Source organism: Scophthalmus maximus, chromosome 18 (assembly GCF_022379125.1).
Source record: "Scophthalmus maximus strain ysfricsl-2021 chromosome 18, ASM2237912v1, whole genome shotgun sequence".
In the NCBI taxonomy this organism is placed as follows: domain Eukaryota; kingdom Metazoa; phylum Chordata; class Actinopteri; order Pleuronectiformes; family Scophthalmidae; genus Scophthalmus; species Scophthalmus maximus.
Window position 1 is genome coordinate 2,440,479 of NC_061532.1, and position 15,744 is coordinate 2,456,222.

At 42.8% G+C, this 15,744-nt stretch overlaps 1 protein-coding gene across 2 annotated transcripts in view; it reads right to left on the reverse strand.

Annotated features, from left to right (window-relative positions):
* Window positions 1-10,919, reverse strand: part of LOC118290692 (heparan sulfate glucosamine 3-O-sulfotransferase 5) — a 78,410-nt gene extending 67,491 nt beyond the window's left edge. For both annotated transcript variants that reach the window (XM_035618506.2, XM_035618505.2), the window contains exon 1: window positions 10,529-10,919. The gene's annotated coding sequence lies outside the window, so the exon portion shown is untranslated. The remainder of the gene's footprint in view (window positions 1-10,528) is intronic.
* Window positions 10,920-15,744: the final 4,825 nt, after the last annotated feature.

The window sequence follows — 15,744 nt, forward strand, 5'->3', positions numbered from 1 at the left end:
ACTCGTGGGCGCCCATGACCGTATTCACGTTCTTGGGTTGTCCTTCAATTTTATTTGTATAGCGCCAAATCACAACATACATTGTCTTAAGGCACTTTACATAGGGGGGTCAATATTACAATATGACAGGGAAAACCCAACAAATCCTTCCTCAGACCATTTTTTTCAGGTACTATCCACTGCAGACCATTAACACCAAACAAGAGTTTTAGAGATGCTCTGACTCAGTCGTCTAACCATCACAATTTGGCCCTTGCCAAAGTTGCTTGTATGCTTGTCTGCTTGTCCATTTTGCCTGCTCCCAACACATCTACTTCTAGGACTAAATATTCACTCGCTGCCTTATATATCCCACCCACTGAAGGGTGCCATTGTAATGAGATAATCAATGTCATTCCCTTCACCTCTCAGTGTTCATAATGTTATGGCTGACCTGCGTTTATCAGCCAAAATATCGGTAAAAATCTTTAAAAAAAAATAAAGTTCAATCATACACACTTCTCAAGGCTGGCCCCCCTTGCAAGGCACTATCTCTGTATTCCTGGGACATTGGTCCAGAACTGCACACTAACCTAACAGCATGTGTTTCTGTGCAGGATATTATTGTGATTGCCTCGCTGAACATGTACTCAATTTCCTTTCATGCACAATGGAGTGTGTGTTAGATGATTAGATTATCATATATATATATATGATATAATAAGATCTTATGATCTTATACGTTATTAAGTGTGAAAAAATGCAGTTCCTTGTGGAACAATGGCAGCTGCCACAGTCTAGCTAATTAATGTGAAACACTGTGTTGGTCTATTGTCCTGTTATATTCTGTTTTAGTCAGCTGTTACTTAGAAAAGAAAGTATATATTAGTATTGTTTTTTTCTTACAAGCTGTAATCGTATATATTTAAATGACATGCTTATTACATTCAACTACTACATTCATTCAACTACTACTTGTCTGTGTGAGTTTCTCCAGGCACCCAGACTTCCCCCCATAGTAAAAACACCTGCAGATTGGGGTCAGGTTAATTGACCATAGGTGTGAATGTCAGTGTGAATGGTTGTTTGATTCTAGATGTTGGCCCTGTGATGGGCTTGCGACCTGTCCAGGGTGAACCCCACTTCTCGCCTGATGTCAGGTATGGTATAGATAATGGATGGATGAATAATATGGACCAAGTATATGGAACAAGGTTACATATACTGTTGGAGTTTTAAAAAGTGATAAAATGAGTGAGCTCCATCCCTTGACGAAGACAGTAACATGGCTGAAAGCCCTGGAAAAATGTGGACCTCAACTATTTTCTTTTTTCAATCTTCTCTTTCATACTCAACATAAAAGGTCCCATGTGCTAAATATCATGATCAGTTTTTGCATTTCTTTCGGTCATGTTGATAAAAAAAAAAAACCTGACACATTGTAAATGTTCTTATTACACCTGTATCAGCCTGAAAAATCCAGTATGCTTTCGGCTCTGTTATCGCTATACAGCCTCTTTCTGAGTTGTGCTAACTGGCATATGTAAGTGCTCACTCAGTACATGCACCTCCTGATACTATGACTGCTTACATCTTGAGCACGAGTGGCCACCATGGGAATTAATGCCCTCACCCTGGCCATGTCTGCACCATGTCTTCTCTAACCACTGAGCAGCACACGGGCCCACAAAAAATCTTCACGACGAGATGAAAGATCATGTTTTATTTGGCTGTTTACCCCTCTGTTTCAAACGTATTGCTCTGTGCAGGACTGCTGTGACAGGAGGCAGAGGTGAGATAGAGGAGAGAGGATGGACAGTGAGAGGGAGAGGCCCAGCGGGAAGAAGGGGGAGAAGGAGAAGCCATAACCACCATCATTATTTATGTGTTCAGAAGTCAATTACAGAGCGAACACAGCAGAGGTAATAAATATGGATCCATGCAAAGCTCCAGCACAACTTCAGTCAAAGGCTTTAAAATGCGTCTGCTGCAGAGGGAGAGGAGACAACATTTCATTCTCCTGCACTGAGGAGAAAGAAGATAAAACATAAAACACCATCAGCTTCACATTCAGGTCATTCACCACATGACAGTGGTGTATTTTTAGTCCTTCTCAAAACCATTTAATATTGTCATGTGAAATGTGGGACCTGATGTGTTCCTTCTGATCAAATCCTGGACTAATTCAACCGAGTGTAGAATTGTGGAGAAATATCTACACAAAATTGAATCTACAACACAAAGTTCGCAAAAAGTGAAGAGGTCTGATAATTTCTGAAGCCATTGTGTTTACAAATGTTAGATTATTTTCCAGTTCCCCTCCTAATGACGTATGAGGGCCATTGTAGAAAAGAAGAAAAAATACGGATCCGGGGGAGGGGGGAAATGAAAATGAAACAAAAATGTGTCCCCCTGAACAATATAGTTGAATATCCCTGCTGAAAGCCTTGTGCAGTCCCACTTACCACCACGGTGAAGTTAGTTTTAAGCTGGATATTCAACATAAAACTAACTTCACCGCGGTCCGTTTACCTGCGGGCTTAGCTGTGAACAGTCAGTGAAAATAGCCATAACCCCTCCCACCACCAACTCTTGGTCACAAAACAATGGGACATACATTTTATAAATTGCAGATTAGTTGTATAAAACAATGAAACCGATTAAAGCGTCTGTGCTTCATACACGGCAGTAACAGCGTCTGTGGTGATCCTGAAGCGATAGTTCCTTGAAAAACAAAACACAATGTTTCCGAAAATTTTTCTTGTAAATTTGCAAGTATTTTCTTTTAAATTTACTAAAATTTATTAAAATAATAATAATAATTAATCGCACAATTTGCTGTGATTAATCGTGTTTCCATTTTTTTTCTTCGTAAGACTGAAGTTTGTAATAATGGATATTTAAATTTAAAATGATGGATTAATTGTAGAATAAACACAAAGGAAGTATTTAAATTCAAATACTATTGTTTAATAGCATCTTTTTAACTTTGGGCACAGACTCTCTCCTGTGAACTACAGATTAAAAAAACAAAACATCAAGGCCACTGAGGCCAAGCCGACATGTCCAGATATCTAGGAGCTAAATATCTGGACGCGTCAGGGAACCATCTCCTGTGTGAGCTGTGATGTGACAGGCAGTGAGTGTGTTCTGCCTTTTCCGTGTTTCTGAAAAAAATCATTGCTGTAATGTTGAGCGTTTTCACTGCAACAGATGACGAGCGGAACCTCGAGCTGACTTTAATGCGGAAACACATTAATGCTTCAAGTTATTCCTCTCCCTCCGCATAACTCAGAGGGCGTCCGCTCAAACTATTTCTTGTTTCTTCCAACATAGAGTATCTTGCGATATATTGATCGCTTTTCTTTTTGACGTCCATCGTGAAAGTGACAAACAATTCCTGTTTCGTGTGTGTATCGCATATTTCCCCGTGTCACTTTTCGTGTGACACTTTAAACTACTTGAAGTCCTTCCTTGTCTGTATCCATCTTTAGCCAGGATGGCTAATGGTTAACGGTTATGCGGCACACGTCGTCACCCACCACAGGAAGTAAACAAAATGCGTCGATGGCGTTGAATTTTTTAACGCGTTAAATAGTTGACAATTAACTATTTAATTGTCAACTATTAACTACGCGTTAATGTGCTGTCAACATTAGCGCGTTAATGTTGACAGCACTATTTTTTTCCACATCATACATTTATATTTTCCTGTCCCTGAGTAATTTCTCCTGCTTAGTGAGAACAAAGTTAATCTTCATTCTTAAATCAGAGCAGCTGACTGCCCACAGGTGAGGAGTAACTCAGCATAGAGAAAGATACAGGGGAAAGATGATCCAAAAGGAAACTAATAACAGTGCATTTAAGTTTCCATTAAAACAACACATTAACCATCATTGTGGTATATCTTAATAAGCTTGAATTGACATTAGGCGGCCCACAGGCAAAAACGTAGGCGCCAGCAATGACATCTGGCTCGCCACAATAGATTCACATTATGTTACTGATTTCATGGGTGCTGATCTCGGGTGTGGCAGCAGTACAAACAAAATAACTTTTTCTTTAGCAATTTTGCCTCCAAAGCACGAAAGCGTCCATTTTTTGCTGCAAAACTTGATATCAAGCTGAATCACAGCTATCAATGTGAAAAGTCGTGAATTACCGATTGGTGCGAGCATCTGTAGCACATCTCTTGAGCTGTCAAGGAGTTGCTCGCTGCACAGCATCCCCAGCTGGTTAACATTACATCTGCATCTCCCATACAGTATTGCAAAATGACGGATAAAGACTAGGGATCGACCGATACAGATTTTTTAGGGCCGATGCCGATACAGATTTTTTTTTCATCAGCCTAAGCCGATGACCGATACAGACTGCCGATTTTCTTGAGCCGATATTTGGAGCCGATACTACTTTTGCTCCCTCAATTTAATAGTTAAATAGAATTAAATTCAGCGGGTTGTCTCGTCTGATCTGAGGTCTTAGTCAAAGTGTGGTTATGGCCAAGGCCGTGGCTCGCCTCCCTGGGTAGAGGGAGACGAGGCTCACGTCGCTCTGGAGCATCTCGGGAGTTCCCACCACACCGGGACTCGTCCGCCAGCGAACGGGATCCCCTGCGCAAAGCCTGCGGCGCGGTCAGCGCGGAGACTAAAAAAGTCCACCGGCATCCGCGCCCGACTGTGCGGGGCCAGACGGGGGGGCGCCGCCAGTCCCAGCCTGCCGAAGCAGAGAGGGGAAAGGCGGGGAAGAGAAGGAGGGTACGGGGGAGAAGAGCCAGCCGACGAGCAGATAGAGCGCGAGGACGTGGAGGATGCGTAAAACAGCAACCACGAGCCTCGCGCCCGGCCGTCGGCGGCGGCCCCCCGAGATTAAAAAGTCAATTTCCACGAGGCAAAAAGGGTTTGGAGAAAAAGGAGAAAGACACAAACCCACCAGGTGCTCCGTCAACCGCAACCCACGACTAAGCCGGCTGGAGCCAGCAAGAAGTCGTCGGAGGAGCGGCGGCGGCGGCGGCAGAGCGGACTGGGAGACATTGAATCCCCCTCCCGCTCTCCGGAGGAGCAGGGAGAGTCTGGTACCCGGCGGGCTTGCAGTGCCGCAGCCTAGGCCAGAGGCACCGCGAAGGCGCTGGGTAAATGGTTCCGGAGAGAGCGGGGCCGGGGCCGGGCCCGATAGGCGACCGGATCTGCCCTCCCAAAAAAAACTATCGGCGAACGTAGCAGCCGCGCATCAGCCAATGCCGATACACGTAAAAAACGCAAACATCGGCCGATATTATCGGTCGGCCGATATATAGGTCGAACACTAATGAAGACACAAGTTAGATTATGTGTCACTATTGCAGGCCCATTCCTAGGACACCAGCACTCATCTGTGGCTCTTCTTGTTTCTGACTGCACAACTCTATCTGATGACAGTGGAGAAGCTCACTAAGCAATCTGTGAGTGTCGCAAATTCCAGGTGCATTTTTTAAGACTTTTGATGATGTACTGACCCGCCATCTACTGTCTTAAAAAAAAAAACTGGCCCTCAGCCAAACTTACTTGCTGACCCCTGCTGAACAGTGAAGACGTCAATAAATTTATAATAAATTAGACCCAATAATTATTTCTTACAAAGCTGAGATCACTCAGGACAGGAGTAGGAACAAAATACAAACAGGAAGCCTAATTCTGCTTCATAGTAATTCACTGTCTGTTAATGATGAAGGACTGAAGCTCAAAGCAATGGACTATGTCAGAGGCCACATTACATGATGTGGGTTTTGGTGAGAAACGCTCAATGAAACCAGAACTTTTGTTTGTTTGCAAGAAAACTTCACCATTAAGACATTTTTATATTGATACTAAGTAGTGTAAACAATTTAAATATGAACCTTCAGCCCCGGTTAGTCAGTTTCTGATTATGGTATTCAATCAGCACAAAGTTAACTGATGGATTTGATAATCAAATAATCATTAACATCAAGTAGAAACTCCACATATTACGCATCAACAGCCTCTGAAGATTTGTTATCTTTCTGTTTGGTGTCAGTTTAACTTAAACATCCTAATGTTGGACTCTTCTAAAACAATTTAGGGGAAATGCTAATGGGCCAATGAGTAACCACGCATACATATCATCCTAAAATGCAGCCTTAATTTCAAACAAAGAACAAATTCAATTTAAACAAGTGTTTTGACGAAGGGGAGCTGAAGAAAGCAAAGGAAGAAAAAATAAATAATCAAATTAGATGAATCCTGTGGGACTCCAGTGGGGCTCTGTTGTGGGAGGACACCGAAATTGCATTAAGCAAATCTGGAGAATGGAACGCATATGGTGAATGGATAAGGATTATGGGATTGTTTTGGAAGGCTCCGCAACACGGCATCCTTCAGCTCCTACAGCACCACAGACCTCCACAAATCATTACCGCGGGGTAATAGAACGCAATTGATCAGACAAGGAATGGGTGCCAGGGAGAGGAAGACAGGTCCGTGAATAATGATTACGGTCACCTTAGTAATATATCACTATCCATGAGAAGATGACTTGGATAAGGGTGTCTGTCAGCACGGAGAGCTGACAAATTTCTGCACCATCAGTGGATTTCAGTCCCACAGAGCCACCCTCCTCCTCTCTGCGTCCCCCCTGCCTCCATAATTGCTTGCGAAGAAAGAAATGAATGCATGTTGTAGGAACCCAAACATGTCTCAAACAGGACATAGCAGGTTGACCATCATGGGTGATAAAAAAGTACATCACAGGACCTAATCTCTAACCCAGGTGTCCCACTCTGCTTAAGTTATCAGAAGGCCGTAACCAAGGTCGTGTGGGTACAGTATAGGTGGGCCTTCGCCTGAATACTGGATGCATTCAATTAGTGCTTCTGCAAAGGCGAACGTGAGTGAAATGCAATAAGTGACTCAAGCGTGAGGAAGCTGCCAGACTGATGCAGTGGAGAGGCTGCTGTAAAATCAGACTGATAGACCAACTCCCTCCTTCACTCTTTTCTTTTCACAGTTTTACTGAAGTTGGCAGCCTCCCGGGCTGAGCTGGGCCGGACCGTCTGCCAGGCACGAGGCATGAGGCACTCCATTTGTTACTCCCAGAAGGTCACTGAAGAGCGTTTTCAGGCCTTTCTTCAATGTCCGCTTCTGCCCTGCCCACAGGAGTCATTAAGATGAATGGGACAATATGCTGTCCTGGCTGCTGCTGCTGCTGCGGCTGCTGGGTGTGCGTGCCGTCGTGACCTCAAAATAGACCTTCAGGAACTCATCTACTGCTGATGTCTGATGAGAGTCATACCCAAAGACTGTGATGCATGGGTGTCACGCTGAGGTGATGCAGAAGTTGTCTTTGGGTGTAGTTGAGATAGGGCAAAGGGGGATGACTGGGAGTAAATATTACCTAAATGACTGAATGGAGTGTCTAGTTGCTGTTGAAGATGCTGAGGTCAAGACCTCAGTTTTGGAGGTTTTAGTAAAATCAACATAACCAATTACAATTCTACATTCATGCTACGATCATGCCATAAAAAAAAGTTTTTAGAAAACGTAGTAGTAGTATCACATTTTCTAAACTTGAGTCTGTAAAATGGGATTGTAAATGAATACTGATACCAGTGATTGCAAGTGCACAGAAGAAGCACTCGGAACATTATATGGCCGTAGGATATGACCAAAATGTCATATCAGAGGAAGAAACAAGCCGTTTATCGTTACTCAAACCTTTTGTCAGATGTGTACATTCTGTCCATGTGTTTGCAGATGTGAAGTTGTAACAACAGCTGCATTCTCTTCCATATCCAGGTAAAAGCCTCTTGTACCATCTGAGTCTGGGGTTTGTTCTGAGCTCTCAACTGTACTTTAATGTCTCTCATCCATTGACTCTCTCTTCATCATGTTTGACATGATTCTTGTGCAGATGGTAAAAGAGCTTAGTGTTGTTTTTCTTCTGTTGTGGGGTTCGGTCTGTGGCATAATTTGCGGTCTGGCCTGTGTCAGTCTTGGTCCATTTGAAAGAAGTAGCCTCTATTTCAGGTACGAGCATCTCATTTTGTGTTGGTGTCAGAATCTTTCTCCTGTTCTGTGTCACATTCACTCTCCTCCATGTTTGTTTGTGTTGCATTCATGGACATTTCCTGCATGTGTGTAGAGTGGGAGGATGCATAGCACTGTCCAAATCATGAAACATTTTATTATTATTATAATTATTATTATTATTATTATTATTATCATCACATGACCCTATTCTGAACACATACAAAAAGCATAACAATGCTTGGTTTTTACAGGTTCTACTGACCTGTCTCCAATCATAAATCAATCAAATACACACACACACACACACACACACATACATTGCTACAATCAGCTGAATTTGCGCTGTGCTGTCAGGATCCCCAGCTCCCATCTTAACAATGTCAATAAATAAATTTAGAAATCATAGCAAAACCGATAATTATGGTGCAGCCAGAGCAACAGGACTTTCTATGACACAGTTGTGCCAGAGTGCACACAAAGAGGCTCAAAACACAAGAGGTGTATGTTTAAGTTTGATACTCAGGCATTCATTGATTCTCATCTTGTTTTCTGCAGATGAAGTGAAGATTAAAGATGGCTGATGGTCTACTGGTGTTTTTACATTTTTAACACATGATCAGATGTTGTAGACTGACGACGTTTCAACAGAGAAGGGACCTTTTCTCTCACAGCAAAAGAGTGACTAATCCTGTCTGTGGTGGACGTCGGCACAGGATAATTTTTTGTGACTTCCTTAAGAACAAAAAAAAAAAGATCCATATGAGCATCTGATCTGCCACTTTGAGGATTAGTGAACTAAAACAACAGTTTTAAATGATAGAATCATCTCGTTAGAGCCCATGGTCATCACTAGAAGGAAGCCGCAGGGGGATGGCAGCATCACTGTAGAACCATCGTCACCTATCAGAGACAACCTCCCGCATGCAACCACAGGAGGTCGTTTGTCACAAACACATTCAAGCGTTTGACCAAACACTAGATTAAATGGATATGGTTTTATTAGGGCCGATGCGATTATTAATAATAAGGGAGACCAGTAACCAATATTTGCATGTGATACTATTCATTAAGAATTACACAAACCAACTCAAAACTACTACTACATTAAGTCTTTAGAAACCTGTCCAGGTGTTTCTATTTTTTCACCACCCCATTTATATCAATAAAGGTGCACATAACTAAAAGACAGCAACAAATTTATGTATAATACAATACAGTTCAACAGCTCCACAGACTCTATAAAAACTGAACATTATAACCTTCATGAAGGGAGGGTTTGAATTAGACTACATTCGTTTAAGAAAGGTGAACGTAATAAACAGACAACTGAGAATGTATTTGTAATCATTGGTTTAAAGCTCAGGCTGGAATTCTCACGGCATATCTGCATATCCACCTCATAGCCTGAAGATGTTCTGAAATCTAATTGTTGTAGCAAATAGAAATGTTATGGCACTGAACCGCATTGTGGCTATAATAAACAATCATTGTTATCAATTCCAATAATCATAAAAAAGCTAAATATCAGATCCAATGATGAGTCAGATGGATAATTGGTTGACTCCTGATTAATTATATTTATATTATACATTATATATATCATGATATATTAGAACAGTCTTAAGTAACAAAGTGACATGTATGTAGTAAAATTATATTCATGCTGGGCTATAAATTATTATAGCACATAAAGCTATAACAAAAATTAGAGTTTTGCTGTAGGCAGATTCAGTGTCTCCAGTAATCTACATAAGCAGCACTATCATGCTGTTGTCGTTAAACCAGAGCAGTGCAACACGCAGCCTGCATTCAGCTCATTGCTCCACCTTTTACATCCTCTGAGCCACAGAGCTCTGGGCAGTTCACTAATAACAAAAGGCCTCTTATAGATAGTTAATGCAGAGTAATGATGCAGGCAGCAGCACTGGAAATTGCACCTGTCGCCTGAGACAATAATAAATCCCGTAGACAGGAGTGACAGAGCACTGACACCAACACACGGGACAAGGGAAGAAATGTTGAACACTGAGGAAGTGAAGCTTCTCAGCTGTCGACCTCCAGATAAACCAAGAAGGCGGTTTAGAGAGTAAATGCGCCCACAACAGACCAGGTGATAGAAAAGACACTGTGACTGTGGCGCCAGAACCAACATTAGACACTGGGAGTGGAGGAAAGTTCATGAGCCAGAGAGAATAGTTTAAAAGTGTGTACATTTGAGATGATTTTCCTCTGATGTGCACAGAAGAAGATTTATTTTTGTCTTTGAAAAATACATGATGTTTTATCACTGAGCTGCTGCAGCAGTACAACAATCCTGATTGGGTGTGGGGGGGGGGATACTTTTCTGCATATTATATAAATAAAATTGAATACTAACAGCAGAGACAAAGAGGAAACCATATAACAATGGGCACTGCTTGATCACTGTATGAATGTGGATGGAATATTTGAACCATACGTTTTATCCCGTGCCTTCAGAATGAAGAGCCTACTCCGCTACAAAAAAATAAAAGATGCGTATTTACCTGTTCGGCATCCTCAGTGGGACACGGCTTCTACCCTTCACTCCCGGGGTTGACGCCAAGAGGGCTCCAATTCGGATGTTCCGCTAAGCGTGTAGCGCGCGCGCTGGAGCAACCAGGTGCGCCACAACAACAATGATAATAATAACAAAAATAAAACACGCAAAAGAACTCAATATGCGTCCGGTACGCGACACTGGTTTCACTGTGCTTCGGGAAGAAAATCATGGGGTTAACGTTCCTCTCAAGTTCACTTGTACCCGAGCGCACCTCCTCCTGCGCCCGGCGAATCATCAGCGTGGCGGAGCGGACGCGCGGAGAGGACGCGCGGAGCTCGCTGCTGGACCGCTGACTGGGAGAGGCTGAACAGGGAGAGCTGGGGCGTGTGCTTGAAGGGTACAGGAGGCAGGGAGAGAGGCGGAGGGGGAGGGGGGCGGATGCGCAACGATGCTCAGCTCATGGTGAGGGCGTTCCAAAAGTTTCCACATGACCAGCAGAGAGTCATTCGTTTCCAGATGTCTGACAACAGAGGGACATTTAATCCAGAATTCGTGAGGGAGCAAAAAAAAAAAAAAAAAAGATTGTGAAATTTGGAGGCGGTCACATGAACATGTTACATATTTGAGTGATTCTGATCTGAAGCTGAATATTGAACAAGGACCCAATTATACACCTGAAAGTAGAGTGGCAGCAGTCTGACATGGGACTGCTATGAAAGTGTGGAGTTATTTTACTAGCTTTATTCGAGAGCGTGGTCTTTCGGTTTGTGTGCATTACTTAGTGATTTCACGTTCAGATTTGTCATTCTTTCCTTCAAAATCTGCCCTCGCGCTCAAATAGCTCCCTCTTGTGCTCAAATTGTTTCTTCCTGCATTTGCGCTTGTGCGCAAATACATTGTTGCTCGCACTTAGATTATGTTGTTGCTCGCACAAATTTGAGCTTCAACTCTTCTCCTCGCACTTGTTCTGTGCGATCTCGACTTGCCTGCTTACGGATTTCTCCTGTGCGCTTGGACTTTTGTGTGACAACCCTATCAAAAATCCTCAACCAGTAGGATTCCAGGTGTAGTGTTGCCCAATGAAAAGATCGCTGTCAATTTGCGTGTGCGTTCGCTTACTTCTTAGAGCGTCCCGTACGGGCGGTTCAGCCACTCTGAACTGGAACTAGCTTTTTGTGATATTGTTTTATTTTACCATACCTTCTAACTCCATAATCCCTGCCAGCGTACAATGTATGGTAAAATAAAACAATATGAAAAAAATCTAGTTCCAGTCCAGGAATAGCACCATTAAAATAAAATTAAAATAAAAACTGAGGTCCTTGACTCTGGCGGTCCATGTTGGTCGGCCATTCGCTCACGGACTCCCGTAAAAGTCAAGAAGCCGATGTCACTTTCTCAACCGGGGGGGCGGTTAATGTTGGCAGCACAGTCACAGTGTCTGTTCTATTACCTGGTCTGTTGTGGGCGCATTTACTCTCTAAACCGCCTTCTTGGTTTATCTGGAGGTCGACAGCTGAGAAGCTTCACTTCCTCAGTGTTCAACATTTCTTCCCTTGTCCCGTGTGTTGGTGTCAGTGCTCTGTCACTCCTGTCTACGGGATTTATTATTGTCTCAGACAACAGGTGCTATTTCCAGTGCTGCTGCCTGCATCATTACACTGCATTAACTATCTATAAGAGGCCTTTTGTTATTAGTGAACTGTCCAGAGCTCTGTGGCTCAGAGGATATAAAGTGTGAAGCAATGAGCTGAATGCAGGCTGCGTGTTGCACTGCTCTGGTTTAACGACAACTGCTGCTTATGTAGATTACTGGAGACACTGGATCTGCCTACAGCACAGTTCTAATTTTGCTATAGCTTTATTAGCTTTTTTTCCCCTTCTCCCCTACAGTTTCTGTGATTTGGTGATCATGTTATATCATGTCACTGTTGGTCTTGTTTTGTGTATGTGTTTGTGTGTGTGTGTGTGTGTGTGTGTGTGTGTGTTTGTCTGTCTGTAGGAGACAGGAAGAGATTCACCATTCTAGCTTGCATATACGACTTGAGTGTGGAGTAACATGGATTTCATGTCATATCAATAATATGTGAGCGCCCTCTCTGATTGCCTGTTTTCTCACAGATAAACAGTCTGACACAGCACATTTAAGTTTGCTGGTAAGCAGCTAAGTTCCTGCTGCTTCATTCTGCTCACTTCACTGACAGTATCTGAGACCGGCGTGTTTGTGCGCCTGCGTGGGATTTGCCAGATGGTCCTGCGTAAAAACTTTGAATTATTCAGCCACTCCACAGCAGATTGAAGCTGTCATGTGTAAGACAACTTGGTCGGCCTCTTCATGTGCCGGGGAACACCAGCAGATGAGCGAGTGAAGGTGCTGTAGAGATGCTACCAAGTTATGCAACCCCACATTGAAAGTTCACTAATGAACAATTGGCTCACATTTTCCTGCAGCAATGAATTTATTTTTTCCCCCTTTTTTTTCAGATCAGACTCAGAGTGTGTTATGCTTTCACAGAGAGAGATGAGAATCATACATTTTTCACCTGATCCAGCTTTTATGTTGAATGCTGAGCGTACAGCAGCGCTGGCACATCCAGAAACAAGCAGTTAAGCTTTTTAATAGATACATTGCGTCCATCTGTGCCGTGCTCAAATGCATCATATTAACTAAGAGTGTGTCAGACACAATTATGGAAATTACTAAAGTTGGACAAGAAGCGGTGGAAAGACATAAAACAAAACATTGTCATAAATTTTCTGAAAGACTTCATGTGGATCCTTAGATGTTTAATGTGCTTCAATTACCCACACTGGCCATTAGTGATATTAGAGTGAAGCTTTACTGATGGCAGGGGTCATGATTAGAGCCATAATTTAGCAGGATAACTCCCGTCACTTTAACACAGCCATTGACTCTATGAATACACGCCATTACCAAATACTGCCGTATAATATATCTCCACATTAGGGATGATATATGTTGCACATTTCATTTTCTCCTCATGCCTCCCTTATTCGCTTCCAACTAAAACTAGCTGCTGGCTTTGTCAAGGATGAGATGATCGGAACTGAGTGTCACGGATGTGGTCTCGTCTATATTTTTGTTTGCCGTCAAAGTGTGGGTGGGTTGGTCGGTGGGGGGGGGGTTTAATCCTTTCAATACAAGATGAAGAAATCCACTTCACATGGAGCATGGTGCTGTGTGTATACCTGAGTGTGTGAGGCCTAATTGCCCTGAGTGTGGCCCATTAATCCAGTTGGGGGCTGGTACTTTGATCTCCAGTTGAGTGGCGATACAGCGAAACTGTCGAGCTCACCTCCTCTACTAAGAATCACTCAAAATTAGGAAGGCTTCTCATGTGAAATGGGTTAATACTGCCTCTTCAGTCAAGAGACCTGTCCCACTCATACACAGGTGAGCTGCGAGGCTCATTTTGACTAATAGGTCCAATTTCACATTGAGGGCCTATTTGAAGGAGGGAAACAAGGTAGTTATGTTCTCTGCAAAACAACCTGTGTGAAGAACAAGTAACCAATCTGAGATACTTACACTGTAATTGCATTTGGTCTTTACTGCAAGTGTCAGCTAATTGCATCTGATTAATGTTTATGTGCACAAGCACGGTGCATGTTGATTCCAGAAAATGGCTCTGTTTTAAAAATCTGAGCTCATCGTGCATTTAGGATGTCTCCAAATCCACTTTTGTTAATTTCAGAATTTTTTTTAGCTGCACCAGGCGCATTGTTCAGAAGGGTTGTATTTAGTCTCTGAATTAACCATGGGTGTGTTTGGGTCTAACATACAATAAACCAATCAGAGTGCCTTCTTTCATTACCTATAAAAGTCGGGTGCTCTTGCCGATTGCTTTTACAATGAAGGATTTGATAGGAAGTGAGCGAAAACACAGTGTTTAAAGCACATGAGGTTCATGGACAATGAAGAACAATCAAGAAAAATCAAGGTATATAGTGTTGCTTTAAAGGTACAATGTCTGATTTTGGTACCCAACAGTGCCCACAGGTTTCAAAAATGAAACAAAAAATGAAAGCTTAAAGTTGGGGACATTAAACGACTTGTCTACAAGTTTTAAACAACTAAATAAAACATACCAGTTAAGTTAACATTCCTTTTTATACATTAATCAGCAACATTTTTACTTGCATAAGTTCAAGGTTGATTAGGTTCAATAAAATAACTCAGTAGTTCAAGTTTTTCATTGTTTGTTAGAATGCAGTGCAACAAAACACCACAACACAGCATGTACCAGTCTGTTGTCTAAAGCCGCTCGATAGGACACGTATTGACACCCACATACATGACAGGCTGTGTGAGGAGAGGCTGCGCTCGGTTCCTAGAGACATAGTGAAAGGCGAAGCTGTAAATATTCATGGCGGAGCTGACAGCCTGCCGTGCCTCTCCACTGGCTCTTGTCACTCCATTGATCTCTCATACATGACTTTCACGTCCTATGACCGCCCTGCCCCACCTCAATCATGTCGGTAGACGTGCCCTTTCTCCCACATTCTTGATGTCCGTTCCTCCAGGAGATGGGAGCATGCTGATCACCCCCTTCATTCCGGCCTCCTACATCCCCCTTGTCAATACGGTATGCACACCGGAGAATCTAAAACAGCTAACAAAAGATTCCTCCTTTGCATCCCATATAAAACTTTGCTCTCAAGGGTTTGAATGTGAGTTTTCTACGTCCTTGTTTCCTTAAATCTTCCTCGAATCAACTTGTTTGTTATTTCCTACATTTGCCAGAATGCCCTTTAGTCAAAGTCAGAAATTAGCTATGAACCTCTTTGATGGTTTGAATGTTCACAAAAATCACAGATCACAGCTACACCACTTATAGCTCGGACACACTACACATTTTTTAAAGTTGTTAGCTACTGTTCATACACAACCTGCTGTCTTGTAATCGTGAGGCTTTCGTTCCTTGTGCTGTTCCCACTACGTGACTCATCTGTGACGGGGGAAAGTCACATACTACACGATCCTTGACCAGGAGAAATTCCTACTGTGTGTCTCTGGTCTCCAAAGTAGGGGCTGCAGCTATCGAGTATTTAAGTAATCGTGTTTTCTACCGATTATTCCGACGATTGTGTTGATCTTTTATCTGGACCGTTATCCGGACGGTAGTCGGGGAGCAGGGAGATTATTGGACATCAGCTGTAACATTAGCTGCACATCTGCTGCTAGCATGCACACCGGAC